Genomic DNA, 10,852 nt, shown 5'->3' on the forward strand with positions numbered 1-10,852 from the left:
TTTGTTATATTTAAGCGAGTAGGAAATGCATTTCAGGTTAAATGGGAAAAGTTGTTATTTATATTTCTTATCAAGGTTTTATCTTGAAGCTAGTTTAACAGCAGTGACAAATGCTTCTGTCTAAGTGTTTTCTGCACTCTTAAAGTTTAGTTTTCCAGGTTGAGTCTTTTTTTTCAACTTATTTATTTGGCTATGTTGGGTTTTAGTTGCGGCAGCTGGGATCTTCGTTGGGCACGCAGGCTTCTCTCTAGTTGTGGAGTGTGGGCTCCAGAGTGCACAGGCTCGGTAGTTGTGGCAGGTGGGCTTAGTTGCCCTGCGGCATGTGGGATCTTAGTTCCCCGACCAGCGATCAAACCCGCGTCCCCTGCATTGGAAGGTGGCTTCTTAACCACTGGACTACCAGGGAAGTTCCCCCCAGGTAGAGTCTTTATCAGAAAAGAAAAAATCTGGATGGGGAGCATGACCTGCATGCTTCAAGGAAGTATAGCTGTAGATGGAGACAGAGGTTACAGAGATAGAGATGGAGGTGGAGGTAAGGTTAGAGATAGGGATGGAGATGGACATGGGTATTTCATAGATGTTTCTGTGTAGGGTTACACATTTTGTTGTTCGAGAAAACATTTTATTCCTATCCATGAACCTATATGAAGGCAAATCCATCTCTTTTCACAAACTTATGTCCCTAGTGTAAGACAACCTATTTACAGAGCCTACTGAGGGCACAGAAGTTTCAGACTCACTTAAAAGGAAATACATGTAAATGGTTGAACTGCTGGGAACCACTTTTTTGCATGAAAGAACACAGCAAGTATTTTCCATAAATGTAATAATTATTTTATATTATAGTTGAAAAGCATAGTGTTTTGATGACTCGATCAGAGCTGACACTTGGGGGCAGATGTGCCCAGGAACCAGACTGGGGCCCTGTCTCTACAGGTAGGCAGAGCTGCTTCTTCTACAATGCTTGGCTCCATTTTGTAGAACAGGAACCTGAAGCCCAGAGAGATGAGTGGTTTTTAAAAATTCAACTGATGAGGAAGTGGCAGAGATGAAATGGAAGCCAGGGAGCTTGATTCTCACTGAATGAGACAGAATACAGACTGCTCAATGTTCAGCATTGCTATTTTTGTTAGCTAATGGGGAAAAAAACAACAACAAGATATATTGTGATAAATTAAACATTACTTGGATTTACGCACTCACATCTTTACAGGCTTGCGGCCATCCTTTGGAGAGTAAGAAGGTCTAAGGGCACCCCACAGGTTTGGAAACAGCTGGGAGAGCTTAGTTGTCCGATATGGCTCTTGTGAAGACCCCACCAAAATGTTTGATCCGGGGATCCATTGTCTTGGGGATAGAAACTGTAAAGGTAGCTAGTGTACATGGGGTAGCCAGCAAGCAAGTGGTCACCCAGTTATGAGAGAGACCACAGTTGACCATGGCCCATAATGGGGATCTTCATATTGGCTTAGAGTCCCACCTAAGGTATAAATTACCACTTATCTCTCACATAATCTAAATTCATCCCATTGAAAATAAACTTCTGAGAAGGTAACTCTGAAACTGGAAATTCTTTGTTTGGCTATGTTGAAAACCTTGGACATTTTCTCGTACAGAGCTGTCAGGTGGTACAGAGGTTCGAGTCTCTCCTTGTTCATCACATGCCACTAAAATATAAAATCAAAACCAAATTCTTGGGAATTCCTCGGGAGTCCAGTGGTTAGGACTCTGTTCTTCCACTGCAGGGGGCACGGGTTCGATCCTCGGTAGTGGAACTAAGATCTCACAAGCTACGTGTGTGGCCAAAAAACCAAAACCAAAACAAGTTCTTGGTATCTTTTCCTGAAATATGATACCATTAAGTGCCATTGATGCTGGTTTTTTAAGTCATAGAAGACAGATCTTTATTGCCTAGGTGAGCAAAGAGAGGAAAGAAAGAACAATGGAGAATCTGTGACCACCTAAAGATACATTTTAGCCCTTGGATTTAACCTTCTCCAGTAAAACATTACTCAGAAAGGCAGTTTTTCACAAAGAACGTTAACTGTTTTTTTTGCTGTTGTTTGTTTTTCCTTTTTTTTTTTTTTCCTCTGAGCCACTTACTCTCTGGTGGAGATGCTGGAGAATAATGAGATAGTCACAAGACAGTTTAGCGATTGGAAGAGGAGTTCTAGACGAACTGTAGATGGGGAAAAATGAGCATCCATACAGTGACTGGTCAGCTGAACTTGGATGTGATTTTACACACTCTGCTGTTTGCTCCTCTGCACAAGCCATGTAGTGTTTAAATGCTAATGGAATGTCAGTATTTTCTTTAGTATTTAGACAACAGAAATCCTAAAGAGATATTTCTAAGCCTGCACACGAGTTTCCATAGCAATCTTTGGCTTGGAATAAAATTAGGATAAAGAACTCAACATAACTTTAAAATCTCAACTAAACCACAGCAACAGGTTTTACCACAAGACAGACATTTCTATTGGGAATACTGATCTGATTAAATGTCCACAACAGAGAACTTTATTTAGCGGTACCATCTGCAGCCATAATTAGTCTGAACTTGTGAAAATGAAGAGTTTGACAGGAGATATGACATTCATTTCTGAGAAAGGAGAACTTCCTGACTTTGCATGGATGAAGGCACAGAAATGTAATGAAAATGTATTCACTGAGATGCTACAGGAACTCGTTAGGAGATTTTAAACAGAGAGAGGGAGAAAACTGGAAAATTACTTGCGACTGGAAGTTGAGTTAGTAACCAGCTGACTTAACACTTCTTCCTACAAGCGTAGCTTCTTTTCTGGTTGGAGCCACAGTGGATGACTTTCATGCAAACCCAGAAGCTAGAGCTGCCCAAGGATGTAGAGATGCTAACCAATTATTTAAGCCTCCATGGGCACCTGGACCCCCAAGATGCAGACACCTGGGCAGTGCTTCAGAGAAACAACTGATGGAGACCCCCTGGCTCTCCAGGTCTTCTTGATTTTTAATGTGCACCCTTATCACCTGGGAATCTTGTGAACATGCAAATTCTGATTGGTCTGGGATGAGATGGGGTTGAAGTCTGCTTTTCTAACAAAGTGATGCTGGTCCCTACCTTGAGAAACTATCTAGACCACAGGAAATAGGAGAACATGGAGGCTCATCCACAGCCATTCTTTCTCATCCCAGTCACAGAGTAGGTAATTTTTTTTGCGGTACGCGGGCCTCTCACTGTTGTGGCCTCTCCCGTTGCGGAGCACAGGCTCTGGACGCGCAGGCTCAGCGGCCATGGCTCACGGGCCCAGCCGCTCCGTGGCATGTGGGATCTTCCCGGACCGGGGCACGAACCCGTGTCCCCTGCATCGGCAGGCGAACTCTCAACCACTGCACCACCAGGGAAGCCCAATGCTTTTGTCTTTTATCAGCTTCATACTCTCTTTGTGGCTTTTTTGCCCTACCTCATTTGATATTTTTGCCATTGTGAGGTTTTCTGGAAACCCAGGGGATAGAAGGGACAAGAGAGTATGAACAGATTGTAAATGGTGATTTGCCCAAGACCTAAAAGAACGCTCTGTCGGGATACTCATGACCCATTTCTTATCCCTTACCTGTGTCTGGGGACAGACATTTTTGTCCTTGGCTTTAATCCCACATGCCAGAATTCACCAGGATAACACTCTTGACCACTCCTGGTAGAAAGAAATTCTAGCTTTTCTTTTAATATGGAACACTAAATTTAATATATTGTATGCATTAAATCTAGTGTTTGTCTTTAAGATAAACCACTACTTTAGGAAAGACATTCTTTTTCCTTTTAAAATAATGGCTGAACCTGTTATCTAAGACCCTTGTGTATTAAACAGATAATCTAATTGACCTTCTACTGGATTGGAATTCAAAAGATCTGACTTTTTATTCCTTGCTCCATCTATCACTTATTCTGTGACCTGAGGGCAAACGATTGAACTTTTCTGGGTCTCTGTTTCCCTATTTTATAAGGTGGAAGTTTGATGAGGTGATTGCTGAAGTGTCCTCTGAAGCTATAATTCTAGAGTCCTAGTAAATATAGTAATTGAGTTAATATACTGCAAGAGTAAATTTTACTTGTGTCACCATCGTATATTTTGGAAAATTGTTTAATTTTTGTCCCCTTTAGATTCCACATCCACGTTGAGGGCTTAATTAGCAGCATATGTAGTTCGGTGAGAGATCAGTTAATTCTGGTCTTATTACTCGACCATTTCTTTCTTAGTATGTTAGAAATCTTCCATTTTTGGGGAGAAATATGCTGGGATAGGAATCATATAGTGCAATAATCTCTGTTAAGAATATTTACTTTAAAAAAATGGCAGCTTTATTGCGATATAATTTACATACCATATAATCCTATAATTTACCCTTGTACAGTGTACAATTGAACGGCTTTAAGCATATTCACAGAGCTGTGTAACCATTACCACACTCAATTTTAGAACATATCATCATCCCACAAAGGAAGTGCATACCCATTAACAATCACTCTCATTTCTCCTCAGATCGCCCCATCCCCACCTCTAGGCAACCACTAATCTCCTTTTGTGTCCCTGGATTTGCCTATTCTAGACATTTCATATAAATGGCATCATACAATAGGTGGTCTTTGTGACTGACTGATTTCATTTAGCATGATGTTTTCAAGGTTCATGCATAGTATAGCATGAATCAGTACTTTATTTCTTTTTATTGCCAAATAATGTTCAATTATATGGATGTACCACATTTCATTTCTCCATTGATTCTCATTAGGATTATTTTCATTTCTGGTTATTATGAATAATTCTGTTATGAACATACGTACCTGTGGGTTTTTTTTTTACATCTTTATTGGAGTATAATTACTTTACAATGATGTGTTAGTTTCTGCTTTATAGCAAAGTGAATCAGTTATACATATACATATGTTCCCATACATATCTCTTCCCTCTTGTGTCTCCCTCCCTCCCACCCTCCCTACATACCTGTGTATTTATGTGGACATGTTTTTATTTCTCTTAGATACCTAGGAGTGAAACTGATAGGTCATGTCATAACTCTATGTTTAACCTTTTTTTTGGCCATGCCACATGGCATGTGGGACCTTAATTCCCCGACCAGGGATCGAACCCTGAACCCGTGCCCCCTACATTGGAAGTGCGGAGTATTAACCACCAGACCACCAGGGAAGTCCCCTTTATGGTTAATATTTTGAGGAATTACTAGACTATTTCCAAAGAGGCTGCCCCATTTTACATTCCCACCAGCAGTGTGCAGGGGTTCCAAATTGTCCACTTCCTTGACAACATTATTGTCTGACTTTTTGACAATAGTCATCCTGTGAGTGTAAAGTGATATCTCATTGTGGTTTTGATTTGTATTTCCCTAATGCCAATGCAAATAATATTGAGAATATTTTCATGTGGTTATTAGCCATTTGTATATCTTCTTTAGAGAAATGTCTATTATTCATTTTCAAATGGGGTTGTATTTTTATTATTGAGTTGTAAGTGTTCTTTATATATTTGATGTACAAGCCCCTTATCAGATGTATAATTTGAAAATATTTTCTCTTAGACTGAAGACTGTCTTTTCACTTTGGTAATGATGTACTTAGAATAACAAAAATGTTTAATTTTGATGAAGTTTTTATTTATTTTTCCTTTTGTTGCTTGTCCTTTTGACGTCATATCTAAGAAACCATTGTTCAAAATCTTACACCTATTGAGAACTCCTACTCTTGGATCGAAACATTAAAAAATATATCTAAAATAATTCAGAGTTCCAAAAACTTATATATTAAACACACAAGTTGATAAACAATTTAAAGAAGTTTTGACAGAAGGACAGCTGGCCACTTGGGAAATTTTCATACCCATAGGCCATATGACACTTTGACCATTTCCTCTGTTACATCATTAGGCCAGATTGCAAAAACACATTAAAGATGCTTAATTATTTGGGGAACAACTTATCTCCTAAGGGATATAAGCCAGTTGGAAAACATGCTGGGCTCAAAATTCACAAAGCAGGCATCACGTGTCTTATCTGCCTGTGTCTGGTTCATACTGAGACTCTTTATAACGGTATCTAACACTTACTGAATACTTTAAAGGACTCAATTAACTGACGAACAGCTGGATGCTCATTTAATCCTGTCCCTTCTCTCGAAATCTCTTAGGCTTCTGTAAAGTGATAACGTATTAATTCAAATCACCAGCATTATATCTCATGGTGCTTTATGTTACCTAGACCAAATGAAATACTTTGAATAAAAACCAAAGTTGCTTTCTATTTTTCAAGTATTGAAAGCTTTTCTTCCTAGTTGCGAATGTATGCTTCGATACCGTAAAAGCCAAAAATGGGTTTTCTTTACTCTAAAAATGTTATTATAACGTTCAAGGGACAGCTAAGCGTTTCCTTATAGTACCGTCTGAATGAACGGCACATGTTCTTCCACTCTTTGCTTCATACCTGTATATTTTACTCATTATAACCACAGTGAACATATTTTCAAAGAGCGTTTTAGGATATTGTCTTTCCAGTACACCGGAGCAAGGAGAGCCTGATATCTACACGGTTAAGAGGGTTACAGATTTGCTAAGTGACTTTGCTCAAGGTGGTGATGTCCTATTTTTAGAGATAGATTCAAAGTGACGGCAGCGTCTGATGACCTCGTTTGTCCTCTGCTTTGCATGATCTTTACACACCTTTAGGCTACACTTCCTATTCTGCTGAATTTTCTGCCCTCCTCCCCTTTCACAAACAGGGAAAATTATGGCTGTATTCTTCCCTTGGGCTGTGCGATTCAGCCCCTGGCCACGTCTCAGATTTCTTCCCACACTGCTTCCCCCGTAGCTGGCTCTGCTCCAGACACCAAGGCCAAGAGCTTTCTTTCCTCCGAGCTTTTCATTTGCCGTCCCTTCCACTGGGAACACTGTGTGCCTGGATTTTGCGCATTTGGCTCCTTCTTAAACTTAGTCTCAGCTGAACATGACCTCAGGGAGAACTGGTCATCCTAATCGGAGGTCCCTCTCCCTCCCCTTTCTCCCCACTTCACATCACTCTGTCTTATTTTCTTCACGGTGCTTATTTTGGAGAATCTATCATCTAAAATCTGACATGTACGGGGACTTATTTGTTTATCGTCCGTTCCCCCTCTGCTGACAAATGAATATTTCATAAGGCGGGAATCCTGTCTGTCTTTTTCCCCAGTATAAACCGGTACTTACTACCACACTTGGCATAGTAAGTCCTCCATAAATATTTACTGCATGAATAAATGAGTAAAAGTGTATACTTAAGCAAAGCTTTTTTTTTTTTCCCATACTGGTGTCCTTTCTTCCTTACTTTCCCTTCTGAACTGAGTGAAAGCAGGTTACTTTGGTTTTTATATTTTGTAATAGGTGTGAAAAACAACCAAAAAGGAAAGCATTCGAAAAGACGTGGATGGTGGCACCTGAGGTTAATGAGTATCATAATGTCTTTGAGCAGAAGCTCTGGTGTTACTCGTGACCCAAAAGCATTCCCTTGAGACACATTTTTCAATACCTTTAGTCAGGCAAAACTACAGAGCAATAGCATCTTTCTTGATAGGTGGATGATTTGCTTCCATTCTGCTTGTGGTATAATATTCTATTTTGACATCATTTGGTGCATCTTCTGCCTGTGTTTGAGCCTGGAGACATTGCCCGATGATAAAAAGAAAGGAGAAAGTGTTCTAGTACTTTGATTGTGAATTTGATGTCAAAAATAAAGACCAGTTGTGACTGGGTTGAAAAGGGATTGAAACGCTGAGAGAAAGTAGATTGCTCACGCCATTTTATTCTGAGGTTGGATTTCATGAACAATTGAGTTGTCACTTCTGCACCAATCCGAACCTCAAACTATATAGTTGAATGTGTTGTCAGCCTAGATCAACCAGATCTCTCAGAAAACAAGTTAAATAAATAAAAAATGGAATAAAGTTGGCCTGGCCAAATAAAATGAAAATTGACTCCAAAAGTAAAATCTTTTTTCTTCGAAGAACTAGTTTTCCTTCCTTTCCCTGGGGACATGACTCACTGCCCTTTGAACAAAACAATCATCTTGGCATTCACTTCAGGAGCTCCTCCTAGCACTGAATATTATTCCCCAATCATCCTGTAAGCCTTTTCCACTGTCCTATTCAGTCTCTTCACCAGGACGAGGGACCGGTTGTAAGAGAATTCTGCAGGGGTCTATTTCATTTCAAAGTGGGAAATGCTTGGCACCAGGGAGCACCATGCTGAGATTGAAAAATAAAATGGGAAATTATAGGTCTACATGCTAGGCTCTGGGGTTCAGTTTTTGTCAAGGTGGCAGCTGGAGATCAGGGAACAATTTACCTGCGGGGGGCGAGGGGGAGAGGGAGAAAGGATGCTCTATCAAGAAGCAGCATGTAAGAGTTTCAGACTTAAGTCATGTTCTTGATCACATAGTTGTTGTTTTTTTGTTGTTTCTTTTTTTGTGGTACACGGGCCTCTCACTGTTGTGGCCTCTCCCGTTGCGGAGCACAGGCTCCGGACGCACAGTCTCAGCGGCCATGGCTCACGGGCCTAGCCGCTCCACGGCATGTGGGATCTTCCCGGACCGGGGCACAACCCCGCGTCGCCTGCATCGGCAGGCGGACCCTCAACCACTGCGCCACCAGGGAAGATTTTTTTTTAACGTCTTTATTGGAGTATAATTGCTTTACAATGTCGTGTTAGTTTCTGCTTTATAACAAAGTGCATTAGCTATACGTATACATGTATCCCCCTATCCCCTCCCTCTTGCGTCTCCCTCCCACCCTCCCTATCCCACCCCTCTAGGTGGTCACAAAGCACCAAGCTGATCTTCCTGTGCTATATGGCTGCTTCTCAGTAGCTATCTATTTTACATTTGGTAGTGTATATATGTTCATGGCACTCTCTCACTTCGTTCCAGCTTACCCTTCCTGTTTTCCGTGTCCTCAAGTCTATTCTGTAGGTCTGCATCTTTATTCCTGTCCTGCCCCTTGGTTCTTCAGAATCTTTTCTTTTCTTTTTTTTTAGATTCCATATATATGTGTTAACGTACGGTATTTGTTTTTCTGTTTCTGACTTACTTCACTCTGTATGACAGTCTCTAGGTCCATTCACCTCACTACAAATAACTCAATTTCATTTCTTTTAATGGCTGAGTAATGTTCTACTGTATATATTTGCCACATCTTCCTTATCCATTCATCTGTCAATGGACACTTAGGTTGTTTCCATGTCCTGGCTATTGTAAATACAGCTGCAATGACCATTGTGATACATGACTGTTTTTGAATTATGGTTTTCTCAGGGTAATGCCCAGTAGTGGGATTGCTGGGTTGTATGGTAGTACTATTTTTGGTTTTTTAAGGAACCTCCATACTGTTCTCCATAGTGGCTGTATCAATTTACATTCTCACCAACAGTGCAAGAGAGTTCCCTTTTCTCCACACCCTCTCCAGCATTTATTATTTGTAGAATTTCTGATGATGTTCATTCTGACTGGTGTGAGGTGGTACCTCATTGTAGTTTTGATTTGCATTTCTCTAATGATTAGTGATGTTGAGCATTCTTTCATGTGTTTGTTGGCAATCTGTATACCTTCTTTGGAGAAATGTCTATTTAGGTCTTCTGCCCATTTTTGGATTGGGTTGTTTGTTTTTTGGATATTAAACTACATGAGCTGCTTGTAAATTTTGGAGATTAATCCTTTGTCAGTTGCTTCATTTGCAAATATTTTATCCCATTCTGAGGGTTGTCTTTTTGTCTTGTTTATGGTCTCCTTTGCTGTGCAAAAGATTTGAAATTTCATTAGGTCCCATTTGTTTATTTTTGCTTTTATTTCCATTTCTCTAGGAGGTGGGTCAAAAAGGATCTTGCTGTGATTTATGTCATAGAGTGCTCTGCCTATGTTTTCCTCTAAGAGTTTTCTACTGTCTGGCCTTACATTTAGGTCTTTAATCCATTTTGAGTTTATTTTTGTGTATGGTGTTAGGGAGTGTTCTAATTTCATTCTTTTACATGTAGCTGTCCAGTTTTCCCAGAACCATTTATTGTAGAGGCTGTATTTTCTCCATTGTATGTCCTTGCCTCCTTTGTCATAAATTAGGTGACCATATGTGCATGGGTTTATCTCTGGGCTTTCTATCCTATTCCATTGATCTATATTTCTGTTTTTGTGCCAGTACCATACTGTCTTGATGATTGTAGCTTTGTAATATAGTCTGAAGTCAGGGAGCCTGATTCCTCCAGCTCAATTTTTCTTTCTCAAGATTGCTTTGGCAATTCGGGGTCTTTGCATTTCCATACAAATTGTGAATTTTTTTGTTCTAGTTCTGTGAAAAATGCCATTGGTAGTTTGATAGGGATTGCACTGAATCTGTAGATTGCTTTGGGGAGTATAGTCAATTTCACAATGTTGATTCTTCCAATCCAAAAACATGGTATATCTCTCCATCTGTGTATCATCTTTAATTTCTTTCATCAGTGTCTTATAGCTTTCTGCGTACTGGTCTTTTGTCTCCTTAGGTAGGTTTATTCCTAGGCATTTTATTCTTTTTGTTGCAATGGTAAATGGCAATCCTACCTTGAGAGACAAGAAACATCTCAAATAAACAACCTAACCTTACACCTAAAGCAATTAGAAAAAGAAGAGCAAAAAATCCCAAAGTTAGCAGAAGAGAAGAAATCATAAAGATCAGATCAGAAATAAATGAAAAAGAAATGAAGGAAACGATAGCAAAGATCAATAAAACTAAAAGCTGGTTCTTTGACAAGATAAACAAAATTGATAAACCGTTAGCCAGACTCATCAAGAAAAAGAGGGAGAGGACTCGAAT

General features: G+C 39.9%; 1 pseudogene; it reads left to right on the forward strand.

The window, feature by feature from the left end:
• The first annotated feature begins 459 nt into the window (after positions 1-459).
• The window catches only part of LOC112396714 (60S ribosomal protein L7a-like), a 31,915-nt pseudogene continuing 21,522 nt past the window's right edge, over positions 460-10,852 (forward strand).

This window comes from Neophocaena asiaeorientalis, unplaced genomic scaffold, assembly GCF_003031525.2.
Source record: "Neophocaena asiaeorientalis asiaeorientalis breed wild unplaced genomic scaffold, Neophocaena_asiaeorientalis_V1.1 scaffold388, whole genome shotgun sequence".
NCBI classification, from domain to species: Eukaryota; Metazoa; Chordata; class Mammalia; order Artiodactyla; family Phocoenidae; genus Neophocaena; species Neophocaena asiaeorientalis.